Source organism: Bison bison, unplaced genomic scaffold (genome assembly GCF_000754665.1).
Source record: "Bison bison bison isolate TAMUID 2011002044 unplaced genomic scaffold, Bison_UMD1.0 scf7180017864456, whole genome shotgun sequence".
Taxonomy (NCBI): Eukaryota; Metazoa; Chordata; class Mammalia; order Artiodactyla; family Bovidae; genus Bison; species Bison bison.
Genome location: NW_011495018.1, coordinates 7,701,374 through 7,719,679, shown reverse-complemented (window position 1 = coordinate 7,719,679; position 18,306 = coordinate 7,701,374). Strand labels below are relative to the sequence as shown.

Below are 18,306 nucleotides of genomic sequence, written 5' to 3'. Positions count from 1 at the left end.
GAATAGTTAAGATGGGAGCAGGCAGAGAAAATATTTTGTCCCCTCCCAACAGCACTAATAGTCTTTTAACCTAGAGCTAACATTATCAGTGTAGGATGCAAAAGTTAATGAAAATTTAGAAACACTGAAATGATTCTCTCCTTCAGTAGAATGTATCATATTAAAAAAAATTTGACTTTAAGTTATTAAGCAATTAAATCCAACATGTAGTACTCTCCCAAGTAACAGAAAACTTCAGACCCTGAAACAATTTTTCACTTTCATCATGCTTGGGAAAACATGATTCTTAAAAATCCATTAATAGAAGTCTGCAGTTATAAAATGTATTGTTGCCCAAGTGACACTTCTTTGTAGACATTGTAAAAACAGCAAAAAAAAAGAGAACTATATGGTTTTTAGCAGTGGTAGAACATTGCTAATGAGCTAACCGTGTGACCTCGAGCCAGCAGCATAACCTTTCTAAGCTCTGGTTTCCTCACCAGTAAAATTAGGATGAAAGTATGTCCCTTTCAAGTGTGTAACAGTACTAAGTCAGCTAATGCATGTGAAAACTTTGCAGAATGCCTACACATGTTTCAGTTCAGTTCAGTTCAGTCGCTCAGTTGTGTCCGACTCTTTGCGACCCCATGAATAGCATGCCAGGCCTCCCTGTCCATCACCAACTCCCGGAGTTCACTCAGACCCACGTCCATCGAGTCAGTGATGCCATCCAGCCATCTCATCCCCTGTCGTCCCCTTCTCCTCCTGCCCCCAATCCCTCCCAGCATCAGAGTCCTTTCCAATGAGTCAACTCTTTGCATGAGGTGGCCAAAGTACTGGAGTTTCAGCTTTAGCATCATTCCTTCCAAAGAAATCCCAGGGCTGATCGCCTTCAGAATGGACTGGTTGGATCTCCTTGCAAACCAAGGGACTCTCAAGAGTCTTCTCCAACACCACAGTTCAAAGGCATCAATTCTTCGGCACTCAGCTTTCTTCACAGTCCAACTCTCACATCCATACATGACCACTGGAAAAACCATAGCCTTGACTAGACGGACATTTGTTGGCAAAGTAATGTCTCTGCTTTTCAATATGCTATCTAGGTTGGTCATAACTTTCCTTCCAAGGAGTAAGCGTATTTCAATTTCATGGCTGCAGTCACCATCTGCAGTGATTTTGGAGCCCAAAAAATAAAGTCTGACACTGTTTCCACTGTTCCCCCATCTATTTCCCATGAAGTTATGGGACCAGATGCCATGATCCTAGTTTTCTGAATGTTGAGTTTTAAGCCAACTTTTTCACTCTCCTCTTTCACCTTCATCAAGAGGCTTTTTAGTTCTTCTTCACTTTCTGCCATAAGGGTGGTGTCATCTGCATATCTGAGGTTACTGATATTTCTCCCGGCAATCTTGATTCCCTTGTGCTTCTTCCAGCCCAGCGTTTCTCATGATGTTCTCTGCATAGAAGTTAAATAAGCAGGGTGACAACATACAGCCTTGACGTACTCCTTTTCCTATTTGGAACAAGTCTGTTGTTTCATGTCCAGTTCTAACTGTTGCTTCCTGACCTGCGTACAGATTTCTCAAGAGGCAGGTCAGGTGTTTAAGATCCCATAAAGGAGAGATAACATGAATAATGATAGCATCATCGATGACTCTTACTATTATGTTTTTCATTGTCAGTAAATACCAAGAACGTCTGAAGTGGAATCAAAGATGGGCAATCCCATCACAGTGTCTTTCCTTAGCACCTGAGAATCAGCTACAGGTGGTAGACTCACTTCTACACACACACACACCCTCCAACAATCCTTACTGTCCCCAGGGAAGGTGGTGTTAACTAACCCTGCATAAAGCCCCCCTCGTTTTGGCGGAGAGGCCAAGCAATCAACTTGGCAGCAGCAACATCCCCTTCCCTTGGACAGAAAGGCCTATGTTTTATCAAAACATGATAACCATGAAATAACCATGCAGTGTTCCTAAAACGTCCTCCACAAAATGTTCTGCATGTTCGATAGGTCTTCAGGGCTTGAATTACCTGGAGGAATGGTAGAATGGCCCAGGTGACACAGACTTCTTTAGAGCAGACTTCACCTTTTCACTGTGAAGCCATAAGAGAGGACTATAATACACAACATTTCCAAAAGATAATTGACCATGGAATTCTAACTGATGTCTCAAGGAAGCAGTTTGAGGAATGCTAGTGAGTAAAGGCTGAGATAGGGGTCAGAGCAGTTCTGAGAAGCACAGAGGAGAGGGAGTCGTGGGAGCAAACAGCCCGGAACCAGGCCAACATCTCAAGCTCCACCACCCCCTCATCCCTGAGAGTTTTTGGAGGGACTCGGCAGAAACCTCAAGGCTCAGGCCTCTGCCTCCAACTTGCTCAACCAGCCCTGAACCATCACTTGCTACAAACAATTCTCCCAAACCAAAGAAACAAAAGGGCAAGCTCCCCTACTCAGAAACCCCGTCACTAAGCCAAGAAAACATTTTTCACACAGCGAAGACAAGGCCAAATGGGGTTAAAATGAGATTCCAGCCAGCATCGCAGGGGGCAGTCAGTTTGCACCCTTCTGTCTCTCTGGCTGTAGGAGGCCTAATTAGATCTTTTCCAAAACATGGTCTCTGAAGCTCCAAGACAAAAATGTACAAAATCTGGACCCACCAGAATGGGCAAAACATTCCTCAGCAAGAACAAAGGTTTTCTAAGACAAGCACAATAAATAAATAGACCTGAGTAGTCAGAGAAGCTGACAGTCTCAACAGAGAGGCCTGGGACACAGTAGCCCAGAGGATTTGTCCCCTGGGCCGGCTGCATCCTCCAGCCAGACCTCCCACTCCAAGTCTCACTTTGTAAAATGGGAGCAGAAAACTGGTGACACAATTCCAGAGGCCTGCAGAGCCTAAACACTCAGATCCAATGTTATCTCCTATAATTCACTCCTTCATCCCTTCCCCCTTTAATTCTCCAGATCCCTCCTGAAGGAGGACCCTGCACTGGGCGCCGCCCAAGGTGCACGCCCAGGTCTGAAAGTGTCAGTCGCCTGGTTGTGTTCGGCTCCTTGCGACCCCGTGGACTAGCCCGCCAGGCTCCTCTGTCCATGGGATTCTCCAGGCAAGAATACGGAGTGGGCTGCCATTTCTTTCTCCAGGGGATCTCTTTGCGACCCCATGAGCTGCAGGCCCTCCATAAAAACCCTCTAAATGACAGGATTCCAAGAGCTTTCTGGTTGGAGAGCCCGTGGAGGTGCTGGGAGGGTGGTGTATGCAGAGAGGGCCTGGAAGGTCCATGACCCTCCCTGAGGCTCACTCTGTGCCTCTCCTCCATTTGGCTGTTCTTGTATTGTCTTCTTTGTAACGAACCCATAATAGTAAGGAAGGTGCTTTTCTGAGTACCGTGCATCATTCAACTTAAGGAACTTGAGAAAGGACTGTAGGAACCTCTGACCCTGCAGCCGTTAAAACAGAAGTGTGGGTAGCCTGGGGACCCGAGACTTGTGACTCAGGTCTGAAGCAGGGGCTGTCTCAGAGGTGGTAGTGGTGGTTTAGTCACTAGGTTGCATCCGATTCTTGTGTCTCCACAAACTGTGGCCCACCAGCCTCCTCTGTCCATGGGATTTCCCAGGCAAGAATACTGGAGTGGCTTGCCATTTCCTTCCCCAGGGAATCTTCCCGACCCAGAGATCGAACCCGAGTCTCCAGCAGTGCAAGAGGATTCTTTACCGCTGAGCCACCAGGGAAGCTCCAGTCTCAGAGGACTGAGCCCTTAACCCGTGAAAGTTGTGCTAATTCCAGGGAGTTACTAGAAGAACTCAACTGAATTGCAGGACACCCAGCTGGTATCTAGAGAGTTGGAGATTTTGCCAGTGTGGCAAAATCCCCCCGGGGAGACTCTGTTTGAGAAAAAAAAAATGTTTGTTACATTTACATGTTTTATCGAAACATCTGACCAGCATATAGTATGTAAAATACTTGATTAAAAACAACGACCATATGAGTAGTGAGTGCATTGCTGTGAACAGGGCCTGGAGCTTTGAGGTTTCCAGACCACCCTCGTCCAAGTGGATGGGACTGGTACAGCAGTAACCATAATAGGGAGACCTTTGCCTCACCTGGAACTTATATTCCACCTGGAGTTAGGGGAATAGCAGGACAATAGACAATTAAAAAAGTCACAAATGAGTAACATCGTCTCAGATGCTGGAAGAAAACACAAAGGGAGAAAACAATGACACCCTTAGAACAGGGGCTCCCCGTGCCGCACCAGGGCCGGATGATGGTTTGTTGTGGGGGCCTGTTCCATGCACTGTAGATGTTTAGCAGCATCCCTGACCTTCATCCCCGGGGAGAACTGCTGCCTTAGAAGAAGGGGAAGTAAAGTGGAGAGGATGGCCAGGGAAGACCTATTTCAGGTGGATTCATCTGACTGATGAGAAGGAAGCCAGTCATGTAGGGACCAGGGAAGTAAAGATCCCGCAAAGAAGGGAAGCTGAAGAGCAAAACCATGGGGACCATCAGGAGAGCAGATCTCTGGATTATGGGGCAGGAAGCGGGTGGGAAACAGATGGGAGAAAAGGCAGGGACCAGACTCTGGAAGGCCTGGAAGGCTGGGATCCGTCCACACACAAAGAGGGAGGCACACTCTGGATTCTTTCAAAAGGATCTTTAAAATACATATAGCTGGGAACTCATGCAGCTAGACTGAAAGGAAAATGGATTGCTGTTTTTTTTCCTGTGTTGAGATTTTCTATACACCAAGAACAGTCATTCTGAAACCTAACACTCAGGTTATTCTTTCTTAAGAAATAAGCAATGGATATCCACTTCACCTGTCTGGAATGTCCCCGTTTTGGTGCCAGTGGACTCCGATTAGCCAGGACCCCTGGCTCTCCCATTCGGGTATTAAACCAGAGTCCGCAGGCATGCATTTCAGTGAGATCGCCCTCCAGCCAGGGCTCAATGCTGTGCCCTGTGGGTGCAGGCTGGAATTGTGGGAACGCAGTACCACTGTAAGAGATCAGATAACCGGTCCCAAAATAGAAAGCGTTCAATTACCCAGCCTTGGCTAAGATGGCCCCTATTAACCTATGCACCCCAAGCATCATTAGCAAGCCATTTATAACAAAATTGTAATCGAGAGACCCAGATATAGCACTTCAGATTAAGTAATTGAATGCCCCCTCAGCGTTAAGATCGATAAAGGGCATCCAATTTCACCCTAGGAAAACCTTATTAAATAATTGTAGCTATAAGCTGATATAGCAGAAGAAAGATGTACAAAACTTCCAAAGAAATCGGGATGAATTTAAATAAATGGCTTCATTTAGGTAGAACATTTACATCTGCCCTCTGGGAATAGAGAGGGGGGAAAAATAGCTAATTACATTCTTTTACTTCAAGGTTTTAAAGAAAAAAAATTGATGGGTCTTAATTAACCTTTACTAAAACACAAAGCCTTCTGCTGACTACTTTGTCTAACTGCTGACATTTCTCTTCGGGCTATGTATATGAAAATACATTTTTTTTTCCCAAGGAATATTAATCAACAAGTGGCAAAAGGAATATTTTTCACATTTAGCTCAAGGAGAGGGGAGAATTCTGTACAAACAACAGATGCTCAGTCTCAGTCTCATACCTGGATCTCATGCCTTTGGCCACATCACAATCAGTAAATAGAATAAAGAAAGCTACATTCCTCAATTCACGTCGTTGGTCAATAGCACAGTGAGAAGAATACGGTCAGCAGTCATGTGGGCCAGCAGGCTTTAGCTGTGTCCACCTGGTGACCTCGGACAGGTCCCTTAAGTGACCTGGGCCTCTGTATTCTCAGCAGTCCTTGACACATAGATCACATAGTCCCCTGAAGACGGTGCTGGAGCGGGGTTCCCCTACCTTGACCTTGAGCAAGCCACTGAACCTCTCTCCTGTTTCCTTGGGTGTGAATTGGAGATAATCTCGTAACACTCATAGAACCCATGTGTGTCCAGCGTGTAGAAGAATTTCTGGCGCACAGTAAGTGCCAAATAAATCTTAGCTATTATTAAACACACACAGCCCTGGCCCACAGGAAGTAATTGGAAAGTAGCAGTTTACTACTGTTTATGGCAGTTTGACCTTTGGTTCCAGCTTATTATTCCTCTCTCTGTTCACCCCCTTCACCACATAAAGGACTCTGCAGTTCTTCTAATCAAATTAGTGTAATACCTTTCTCCACCCTTTGACTTGGGTTTGGAAACTGCTTTGGCCAACAGAATGTGGCCGCAGTGACAGCAGGCCAGTCCCAAGCCCAGGCCTCAGACGGGCCGAGTGTGTCCACCTGCCCTTTCTGCCTTTACGGGTGCTGTGGGAAGAACACAGCAGCATGGCCAAGAGGAGGGCAAGAGACACGTGGAGCAGAGCCACCTGGCTGAGTCCCACCTGGAGTAGCCAATACCCTGCTGACCCCCAGCCAATGTCTACAGACACATGAGAAATAATAAGTGGCTGCTGTTTTAAGTCACTGAGTTTAAGGGTATCTTGCTGTGTGATAAAAGCTATCCAATACACCCCTCTACAGGTTACAAATAGACTTTACTAAGTTAAGCTGATATGATTCTGCATTGAAGAGTTTCAAAAAGTATGTTTATCTCAGTGAGCAATTCAGGCCAAAGTAATCAATCACCGACTCAATGGACATGAGTTTGGGTAAACTCCGGGAGTTGGTGATAGACAGGGAGGCCTGGCGTGCTACGGTTCATGGGGTCGCAAAGAGTCAGACATGACTGAGCTACTGAACGGAACTGAACTGAATTCATCCAAAGAAGACCCAGTGAATCAACTGAATCAATGCTTTTGCCCTGGAGAATTCTTCGGCTAACACCAAAAGTAGATATGCCAAAATAATGCTGAAAACCCAGATGGCAGTTGGTCCCAAATCAAGACAAAACTACCCAAATGTCACATACCAGGTTATTTTCTGGCAAAATGTGTATTTATGACAACCACAGCTACTATGTTCTGGTAATCAAACAACTGACCCCATTCTCCCTACTCCCTGATGAAGAAACTTCCCCCTTGCCTATTTTACAGTCACTAGAACTTCTTCCTTGCTTCTCTCCTTGAGCAAGCTCTTCCTGCATCCTGTTCTTCTGGTTTCCTTGCCAGATTTCACCTTTCCCGGTGACCGAGAAATCTCATCTGTGTTTTGTTTGAGACAGGATTCTCAAACTGACCTGCAGAATCTCCCTGGCTCACTCAAAATGTATGTCACATCCACACAGGTAGTTTTTTAAAAGTTATTTTTAAAGCGTACTTGACTCTGTATTAAGCTCATCATCAAATTTTTATTTGTTAATAATGACTCTGTATTAAGCTCATCATCAAATTTTTATTTGTTAATAATGACCACTGCACATGCTTTACAGTATAGAAAACACATTCTAAACTATTCCTTCATTACATAAAATATATCTATATGAAAGAGACATTTTCTCTGAGATCAAATTTCTGCAAATATACAGCCAGCTCCTCCTCTGCCCAGGGAACCAAATGATGTGCAACTTGGTAGAAAGTTGGGAGGGAGCAAAAATGTTTTTTGAGAAGTCAGAACAAAGCTTCGCAGGCTTTGGAGTGAGGCAGACTTGTGTTTCAATCTGACTCAAGTCTGAGCCAGCTTAATGATCTCGGGTAACTAACTTCACTGTCCTGTGACTTTATTTCCTCATCTGTAAAATGGAAATAAAACGATCTCCACCCAGCATGGATGTGAAGAGGAAATGAGATAATCTATATAAAATGCTTAGCCTAGCAACTGGCACACAGCAAGCCTCAATAAATGATACGTATTCTTTGAGTTATTACAGGAGAAACCCTTAGGCCTTCTTCATTCCAGGCTACTTGCTTTCAGTGTATATATAGTTCTAGGTACAGGTGTCCAATTTTCCCATCTGCAACTAATATGAAGTAATGAGTGAGAAGAGGCAGGTGGCAGCTAGAGGCAGGCACACAGACGACAGAATAACAGCCAAGTTTTACAGCCAAAACAGGATATTAAAAAGCAGAGCTGACTGGGATCATTCAGATGCTTCCATAACCTGGGTGAGGAGCCCTGGAGAGCCTGGGATGACTGGACGTCCGCCCTGGGGAAAGATGAGGCCCCTTGGAGTGAGCATCTGTCTCCAATAAGGCAGCGAGCCACAGGGTGTGGCCCCTGAAAGCTGAGATTTCCCAAGGGGTCACCATTCAGACCTGACACTCACCTGGCCAATAACCCCGGACAAGTCCCTGCATCTCTGAGCCTGTATCTTGTACAGAAAATATGGAGTCAGGAATACCTCTTTCAGCCCTGACACTCCTGAATGGATGATTTGCAATGAACTCCTCCCTAGTAAAAGCCCATTATCATTATACTCATATCATAATCATCTATTATGTTTTCAGGCCACTAAGAAGCCAACCATTTTGCAGCAAGGACTGAAAACCTGGTGCAATACTTGCCTTATGCCAGGCAAAAAAGCTGGACAATTAATTCCCAAACACACGAAGTATTCTCTCCTTATTAGTAGTTCCCACTGGGCAGCACATGTTTATCAAGCATCCATGGTGTGCAGACCGCTGTTTGTTGAGGCTACAAGTATGAAAAATGGCCAGTCCACCCCTCTGGAACATCCCAATGAACCCCAGGACAGAGGTTCCAGAAAAACTCCCACACTCAGAATGACAGATCCCCTTTCGAGGGCAGCCGCAAAGCTCACCAGCCCCTGAGTGTCTGCAGAGCCGGGAGAACCAGCATTACTTCAGGGGGCTGAAAAAGCACCCAACAACAGAGCTGCCCCGCTGACCCACGGGATCTCCAACAGCTGAAGGCAGGAGATCAAACGAGATCTTTCTAACATCCTCCAGGACCGCTCACTCTCCCAGAGGGTAACCTGCTCCGGCTCCTTCACGCAACAGCCAGATGTACGGACGATACTGGCCAGATGGCCCCGTCTCTCTGCAAAGCACAGGACAGCCAGGGGCAGGGTGGACAAGAGGCTGCGAGATGTTCACACTGCACCATCGCCTGAGACTCTCAACAGGCTTGAGATGCTAAAGGTCTTCGTGACACAACCCACGATTTTCTTGTTCTGAAACCAAACTTGGGGAGAAACTGTTCCTAAATGCTCAATTTATTATTTCCAGTAGTAATCCCAATCAGTGCTAGATTTAGGTGCTTGATTTTCCACTCAACGCTGCACATCTATGGCGACGGTCTTCTATTAGGGCAGAACCTACTGGAGACAAGCTTAGCAGGGTGCTGTGGGACCCACTCACCTCCACGGTTCTTGGCGAGAAAGCAAGGACAACCCTACAACGCACAGCATGTCAAGGAAGCCGAGTGGAGTCTGTTTGTAGACACTTGACGTTAGAAATGAAATACCACTCCTTGTGCAGACTGAGATGCATGCTTCAAAGCATCGGCCCAGTTTAGGGTTTTAAGTGGCTCCAGGGATGATGAAAAGAGAAGGTAACAAACATTGGTCCAACCCCTGCCATGCAAGGTCCTTTCTTTTTTTTTTTTTTTATTTTATTTATTTCTTGTTGACTGTGCTGGGTCTCTGTTGCTGCGTGGGCTTTTCTCTAGTTGTGGTGAGTGGGGAGTACTCTCCAGCTGTGGTGCTCAGGCTCAGGAGCTGCAGCTCCCAGGCTCTAGAGCTCAGGCTCAGTAGCTGCAGTGCACCGGCTTAGTTGCCCCAAGGCATGTGGGATCTTCCCAGGTCAGGGATTGAACCCACACTGCCTGCATTGGCAGGCACATTCTTTACCACTGAGCCACCAGCGAAGCCTGCAAGCTCCCTTCCTAATGGCAACTCTCTGAGGTCTGCACTGTGACCCCCAAGTTATATACAAGAAACTGAGGCACAGCGGGGTTAAAAACATTCCCAGAGCCCCACGTGTAGCCACTGGCAGGACCACAATCCAACCATAGGTGTGTTGGCTGCAAAGCCTATGACCTCTCTCTGCACCTCACCATCACATAAGGGAGTAACGCTAGGGGAAACCTGCCCAGAACTCGAGGCTCAAGGAGTGGCAAGGTCAGCTTTCACCCAGCCGCACCAGCCACCCTGGCTCCCAGGCCAAGAGGCGTGGCTACGGTCCAGTGACTGTCTGAGCCATTGTACTGTCAGCTCCACAAAGGTAGGGTCAGCGATGCTCAATCCTGAAATCAAATCAGCTTAGGTAGTGGAGTTCCTTGTACATCAACCATGCCTGGCACAGGGGCGGGCATCTTCTGAAGAGTTTTTAAATGAATGAGTGAAGGAGCAAGCTTTTGGCAGAAATCCAGAGCAAGGCTCTGGCCACTTAGTGACAATAATAAAAGTGACACGAGCTAACATCTAGTGAAGGCTTTCTGGTGTCCAGACAGCAGGCTGAGATTTATATGGATAATCCTGTTTACACGTCATGGTAATCTAAGAGGAAAACATCATGTGGTTGTCCCATTTTATAGACAAATTTAATGCTATACACTCCACCCTCCACATGACTTAGAAAACAGGAGAGAGAGGGCTTAGGGATCCAAAGACCTGGGACCCCTCTCAACCAGCCATGGGACTGTAAGCAAACCCCAGCACCACTTAGACCCTCAGTTTCTTCTTCTCAAAGTATGATGCATCATGATTTCAGGAACACAGGTGCCTGATAACTGAGGTATGTTTTTGCATGCTTTCAAGGATTCAAACATCTTTAACAACAAACCTTAACTACCGGGGGGGTGAGTGCAGAGCGGGGAGTGCACGTTTTCAGGAAGGGGATCCTTTTGGCTCTTAATCACCTAGACCACAAAGATGAGAGGTAGATTCTAGCTTCCAACAATGTTTCTTTACCACAAAGAGGAAAAGGAATGAAAAAGAGAAGTGGCCCCAAGTATAATGTAGAGACTAGGTATTCGGGCCCCAAGGAGCAGGGTGGCTCTGTCCCCCCTCACTTGGGTGTCTGGAACCCTCTCACCTGCTTTGAAGCAGTTTCAGGAAGAGTAAAAAGACTGCCAAGCGTCAGGAGATACCCAACTCAGATGTCCTTCAGGAAGGGCGGAGGAAAGAGGTCTTGCCCAGACAGAGCTCACATATTCAAAACCAACGGCGAATAATGACCCTGCAGATGCGTGGCAGCGCTCTGCAATGAATACATTAGAGGTGGCAACCATTGAATGTGGAGCAGCTGTGTACTCCCCACCAGATGGCCTTGCTGATCTGAATAGTTTTAAACATTGTTTTATTTCCAAAGATAAGCGAAATAAGAATCTGGTTAACCCTTGAACAAGAAGAACTGCCTGACAACAGTTCTTGGGATTTCTTTTGGATGGAAAGAGTGAGCAATCAGACTGAAATGCAATATCCTCTGGAGGGTTCTGGAACAAGATGAGGGTGAAACGGGATTTCTTCAGAACATCCACTGTCTGCTCGAAGACAGGTCTAGCCCTTACTAGGGGTGGCAAGAGACAAGGAGAGCAACTCCTGCACTGCTCCCAGGTGGGATGTGTAGACCCCAGAGCCGTGGGGATGTGTGGGCCAACCTCCCAGGAGTGTGCTAAGGTATGCCAGGAGCTGCAGGAAGCCACAACTGGAAGCTTCTGGGTTTTACATGTTTAAACACTGAAAACATTGTTTATAAATTAAGTTATACTCAGATACATCGCTAAGTGATACCAAATCTGCAGAGTTGCAGCTTGTCTTGCCTTCTGCAAGCTGCCTGGGGACAGCCCCTGGCACTCCAGTGAGAATTTATTATCTTCTGCCTTCAGGGTCCCCTAGAGGCGAGCTTGAGGAGCACTGATACAGGGCCTGAGAGGAGAACTAGCGGGAGCTGAACACCTATTATGGAAGGCACTGAGGTGCTTCTCACGCACCCTGCCTTTGAAACGATAGCAATAGATGCAATCGCTCCATTTTGCAGGTAAGAAAACCGAGGCTCTGGGCAGTGAAGTGGCTTGTCCTAAATCACACAGCAGGTAAGTGGTAGAGCTGGAATTAAACATGAGCTGAAGTCCAAACTGTCCCTCTCACAGGGGGCGTGGGGGCAGGACCCACACATACATTATGGATTCCAATCAACAGCTTGCAATTTTACTCACATAGAGTATTACTTTTACAATCACAAAGATGGGGAAGATGAAACAACAATGACAATTCATGTTGAGGAAACGGGAGTGGTAAATAGAAAGTGGGCTGGGCCAAGGTCCCTGGGACATGAGGTCCCATCTCTGAGCCTCAGTTTCCTCATCTGTTGAAAATGGGTCACTCTTGTCCTTCTCCCCAGATCAGGTGCAACAGCAAAGAGACTTCAGGGCTGTACGAGGCAAGGTATCATGGCACACAAGGGGTTTATGCAAAGTGCCAAGTGGGAAGTTACAGTCAAGCTCCACTTTATCCCCTCACTTTTCAAGTTATCTTTTCTCTCCAACAGACATGGTATAATGCTCAACTGCTTTAAAAAAGAGAAAAAAGAAAAACAAAAAACAAATCCGATTGCCATTTAAGCAAGAATGACATGCCTGGGAGTGAGCCTGGGAGGGACATGTCCCTTGCCCTCCCTGCCACAGCCATGGGAATCCCTGAGCCGACCACAGAAGTCCCTAGAGTGGGCATCCACATGCACAATCCAGAAGAGTGCCAAGGGACCACAAGCAGAAAGGGCAGCGAGACCCCAGAGGATGATGTCGCGTGACTGACGGTGTGCAGAGGCCAAATCAGCCTCTGACTCCTTTGACCCCAATCCTGCTTCACACAGCTGCATGGCATGGGAACAGGCACATTGCCCCCGTGGAAGGCAAAGCATGGTGGCTGGGGCTAAAGATGAAGTCCACGCCCTAGAAGTATGTGAACACACACACACACACACACGTGCACGCATACCCATCAGGTTACTATGTGCCCTTGGCATGCTAAGTTGCTTCAGTTGTGTCCGACTCTGTGTGACCCCATGGACTATACCCTACCAGGCTCTTCTGTCCATGGGATTCTCCAGGCAAGAATACTGGAGTGGGTTGCCATTTCCTTCTTCAGGGGAGCGTCCCAACCCAGAGATCGAACCCGCATGTCTTACATTTCCTGCACTGGCAGGCAGGTTCTTTACCACCAGCGCCACCTGCGAAGCTCCGTGTGCCGTTGGGCAGACCGCTTTACATTTCTGTGCCTCAGTTTGCTCATCTATCAAAGGGAGACAGTGGCGCTACGCATCCACCAGAAAATGCTGAGGATCAAGACGACTCGTGCACAATGCCTCCACAGGGCCGCCAACTCCAAGTGCTCTGCAAACAGCAACCAGATCCCCACCACCTCCCCCATGTCCTTCTCTCCCTCCCACCTCTGCAGACAGGATCTCAGCTGAGCAGGATGGACTCTCGCCTAGGGTACGAAGACCCAGCCAGGCCTGGATGCAAGACAGGAAGAAAGAAAGTCGCGAAGGCTGCGTGTCAGCAACATCTGAACAAAACTGACTGACACAGGCCCTCTCCTTCGCTGACACGGCAACAGAGATGCTGGTCCCACCAGGGCACGTGGAGCCAAGACCTAGATTTTGGATGGAAGGAGAGACCCAGAGAAGAAACTCATTTTAAACATGGTAATGTAAGCCAATATTTTATAACTATAAATGGAATATAACCTTTTTAAAAAAAAAAGTAAATGGCAACCAAAATACATGTAGTTGTACCAGTTAAAATAATCGCAAAACAAAATTCCTTAGTATTCAATAAATACATAATTTTAAGTGGTAGTCTCAAACTCTCCTTCTAACATCGTTGACACTTTTAGAAAAGAGACCCAGTTTCTAATACCCACTCAAATCTGAAATCTAGATTCCCAACCTCTGTAAGATAAATAGGTCAAGTAAGTATTTATTTATAGACATATCATCCCAGACGCTGAACACAGATCAGCCTATCGAAAAGGAAAAGAATTCTTTTCTCTTCTCCATTAAGTAAAGACATTCTGAAAGTGTTTGGTGGGGTATGACTTCTTTTGAAAAAAATCTTTCCAAGTTTTGATTCTTGACGCTGGAGAGGTAGACCTTCAATAACCATCACAACAAAGACGTGTCCTCCGAGCACAGCTTGGGAAGATGCTGTTTCAGTGGAATCCTCCACGCCCACCCTGCTGATGGAGAGGACTAGTCTCCTTTTGCAACGAGTTAAAGCAGAGAGGGGAGCTTCTCTGGTGGCTCAGTGGTAAAGGCCCTGCCTGCCAATGCAGGAGACATGGGTTCGATCCCTGATTCAGGAAGATCCTTGGAGAAGGAAATGACAACCCACTCCAGTATTCTTGCCTGGAGAATCCCATGGACAGAGGAGCCTGGGGAGCTACAGTCCATGGGGTTGCAAAGAGTTGGGCACAACTCAGGGACTGAACATGTATACAAAGCAGAGAGGGGATAGGAGAGGAAGTGATACAGGTATAAAAGCAGACAGCTGTGCAGCAAGAGCCGCCCTGGGAACTCAGTTCTACGTAAACATGTAACATCTTGGAATTAACCGTGGAAGACTGGAATTTTTCCATAAAGATCTGGAAAGTGTTCAGGCGTCATGATGAAGGTTGGCACTTGTTTGCAGACAGCAGACTTCTTCCTGAGCTTAAAAAAATCTCAAACGTTTAAAAAGTTGACCAAAAAAAATCCTTGTTGCTGACTTTCTATCAAGAACTGTTCTGGGTCGGTTCAGAAAAATATCTGGTCAAAGCACATAGATATTCAGACCTTGAATCAGCTCAAAGTCAGTAACAACTTCCCCTGACACAATCCAACGGCCTATGCGATGATTTGTCCACCCATGCAAGGCCCAGCAGAGGCCTTGGAGCACCAAATGGGCACTGGACTTGGTGTCCCCGGGGACACATGGTGAGCTAACCAGGAGCATGCCCGATTCGATGGCTCTTATACCACAAGGCCCTGAAACAACCCCCTGACTAGGTGACCTTGGGCAGGCCCCCTAACCTCTGAGCCATGGTCAGCAGCCACACTGTGAATGGGGACAGTCTCCAGTCAAGGAAAGGGCAGGACTCTGCCCCAGGCGGGTGCCACCTCTGTTTCTGTCTCCATCTGACTCCCCCAGCCTCCCTGGATGGCTACGATCTCCTTCTACATTGACCCATGGGCTCCTGCTCCCCCTTCCAGTATCAGCCAAGCTCCCTCAACCCAGCCCCCAGACCAAGTCAGCCCCTATATGCTTGCTGGGCTGGCATTTTCCTTGACCAGTGGACTATAAGCTCCAAGGCAAAAGAGTCTCTTCTGCTCACTTTTCAAATATTTCCTAAAGAAGGAAATTGGAAAGGCAGGCAGGAAGCAGTCAACATATACAGAAATAGAGTACAGTCACAAACAGAGAATTCCCAACGATGGGAAGGGGAGAGAGCTGACGTTTAACATAGGGTTTTAAATTTCGCAGGTTTTCAGAATCTGCTTCTCTAGGATTAGACCCTATGGCACTGAAAAGCCATTTCTTGGTATCTCTCTGGCCTGCAGCTGACGCTGGTTTCAAGGGCGAGACTGTCCAGTGGGCTGGCCCCAGGCTTGGGCACCCAGGGGGCTGCCCCACCCGTCCTCAGTTCTGCTGGAGCAGAAACAAGGGTCTCCAGGGGCCGAGGCTGTATCTTACTCCCCTAACCTCCAGTGTACCTCCCCGCTGCTCCAAATTAGCTTTCGTCCTCAAGAAAACACCAAATGATATGTCTTAGCAAATTACATGATTCTTAGCTGTGGCCGGAAGTTTTGTTTTTTCCATTTTGTTTCGCTTTTCACTCATTTTCAGTTCTTACAACCCCTTCAGGCAAATTTTTCTGAATGCACTCAGCCTACCCGGTTTCTCAGCACAAGCCACAAAACCCCAGGACTGAGTTCAGGACAAAAGAGGGAAAAAAGAAAATTCTTCCTCCTGTTGGATCCTTTTCATTCCTTTCCTGTAAAGGAAATCTGGAAATGTTTCAAAAACATCAAGTATTCAGAGTCAACTGAAAATCCAAATTAGCTTTCTCCTTTCTGTCTTTCTCTTTTTCTTTCTTTCTTTCTTCTTTTTTTTGAAGGGGGGGAGTGTGTTCTCCTCAGACACTTTCCCTTCTTCTATACTTAAAAGAGACAAAATACCAATTGCTATGTAAATAAATGAGCTCCTTCATTCAATCAGTTTGAAGGATTTACTGGTTTTTATGGGCGGGAGAAACCAGATTTTTAGGTTAAAGTAATTCTTCATGGCATTCCAGAGCGCCAGGGCTGGATGGGTTTAAGTGCCAACCAGTCTGTGCCAGCAGGTTGGGACCGGGGGGAGCCTGGAGCCTCTTTAATGACCCCTCCGCAGGCCTGTCACTACCTCTCCCTTTCTCCAGCCGCACCCACACCTCCTGCTCTAAAATTGGCCACAAGAAAAGCTGACGTTGTCACAAAGCAATATGCGTTGACTTTTTTTTTTCCCTGACTGTTCATACCCTGGGATTATTTTTCACTCTCAGATGACAAAACACAGTTTACAACATTGCTGGGCCGTCTTTGGTTAGTTAACTCAGTGTTTCTGAGGTTTTCACACCGTTTTCTGCAGTTGGAAAAACCCTGAGCAGAAACGAATGATCGTGAACAAACCCCGAAGAAGCTTCTCCCTATGAACGGCCAATAGCATTCACTTTACAATGGAAAAAAGAGATGGAGGCGTTTCAGCTTGGGGAGGAGGGAGACCCCTACCTGGACTGCCAGTCACCTCGCTCCCAGAGGGGTGGGGTCCAGCGCCGAGGCCCCTCCTGGTCCCCTCACAGCTTGCTGAGAACAGGCAGAGCCTTCGGGTAGGATTGTGTGAGCACCTCCCAGAGCTTTGACCTCCTCCTCTTGCCCCGGTCACCCCCACTCCCACTGAGATCTGACCCAAAAGGGGCTTTGCAGCAGGAGCAGAGGAGTTGTTTGCATGCCCCAGAGTCACTAGCTGGGCTTCTCCAATATCACCCGGCATGCAGACCCCGACCCCTAGTGATATGACGACACTACGATAATGTGCCAGGACTCACAAGCAGCATATTTGAAGTCTCTTTAAAATTCTCTTTGAGATCTCAAAGAAGAAATTAGGGGAAAAAATGTTCGAAGGTAGCAGGAAGCTCTTAGACATTTATCTTCCTTGGATATTTTCTGGCCGGTAATTTGCATTCACATCATTCAGGGAAACACGGGCACTTTCACGCTGGTCCTGACCCACCTGTTCAATCATCAGTGCTGGGCCTTGAGGAGGGATGAAGGAAAAGGCAGACTTCCATCCCGCCCTCCTGAGACACGTCCGTGATCCAGTTAGGGACAGAAGTCACCAGAACAGAGCCTCAGAACCAACCCCAGGCACCCGAGAGACCTTCTTTTCAGAGTCTTCATTTCCCAGGAAAGGAAAAGTCAGGGAATCTGCCCCCAAATCTAGGTTGATTTTTAAGTCTGACAAACAGGGCATTTGGAGGAGGTCATATGTTGGCAATGAAGCTGATAACTAGAAGCCAAAGCCATCAGCTACTTTGGGCAAACAAAGTTAGAAATAGAAAGTAATACTGCTTCAGGTACAGCTGGGTTTTCAAATTTCATTAAAGGTTGGGTCTAAACATGTAAAATGAAAATGATGTACTGAGGCAATTATCCAGATACTTAATGTCCAAACTCCCAGAACCTTTGCCTCAATTACTGAAATAACTGAGGCAAAAAATGAGCATATGGCTCATTCCAGGAATAGCTGCCTCCAGTTTTCACCCCCCCGGTGGCGGGGAGGGGGTGGTCAGAGGCAGAGCCAACAGTGGTGGAGACTAGTCACCACTTAGGAGCAGTTCCTGGGGAGCAGGGTGGTGGCTACCAGCACAGAGGGCAACCAGTCGACGAGGGTCCTTGTCCTGGCCCCACAGCCTGACCCCAAGGCCACTCCAGTTCCCCAGCTGAAAAGAGAGGGTGATGATCATGACGTCTAGTCTAAGAATTGCACAAAGGACTGAGATGGCCCATCGAACGCTCTGAGCAAGAAGCCTGGTATCCCCAGGTGCTTGACTGGTTGGTCACTACCTTTATTATATTTATCATCATCATTACTATTATTCCTATTACCACTTGCTCTTAGGACTTGTGTTTAGTAAACATGTCGGTATGTCTCTGGTCTGGTCTGTGTCATGGCATTCCATGTTTCATTCTGGCCTCTTCTGGAAAGCCAGCTCTCTGAAATGCATCAGAAATGAATTACTTCGCTGTCTGTTGCAACAACTGATCCTTCATATTCTAGTACAGAAAGAGAAGATCAAAGCACCTACATTTATTTTAATGTCTTCTAAGCTGGTTGAAAAAGAATCACTATGCTCTTATTAAAAATTCTGCTTTCATA

At 46.9% G+C, this 18,306-nt stretch overlaps 1 protein-coding gene across 1 annotated transcript in view; it reads right to left on the bottom strand.

Moving 5' to 3' along the window:
- CHST15 (carbohydrate (N-acetylgalactosamine 4-sulfate 6-O) sulfotransferase 15) overlaps positions 1 to 18,306 on the bottom strand; it is a 77,398-nt gene that overhangs the window by 37,095 nt on the left and 21,997 nt on the right. The window lies entirely within an intron of this gene.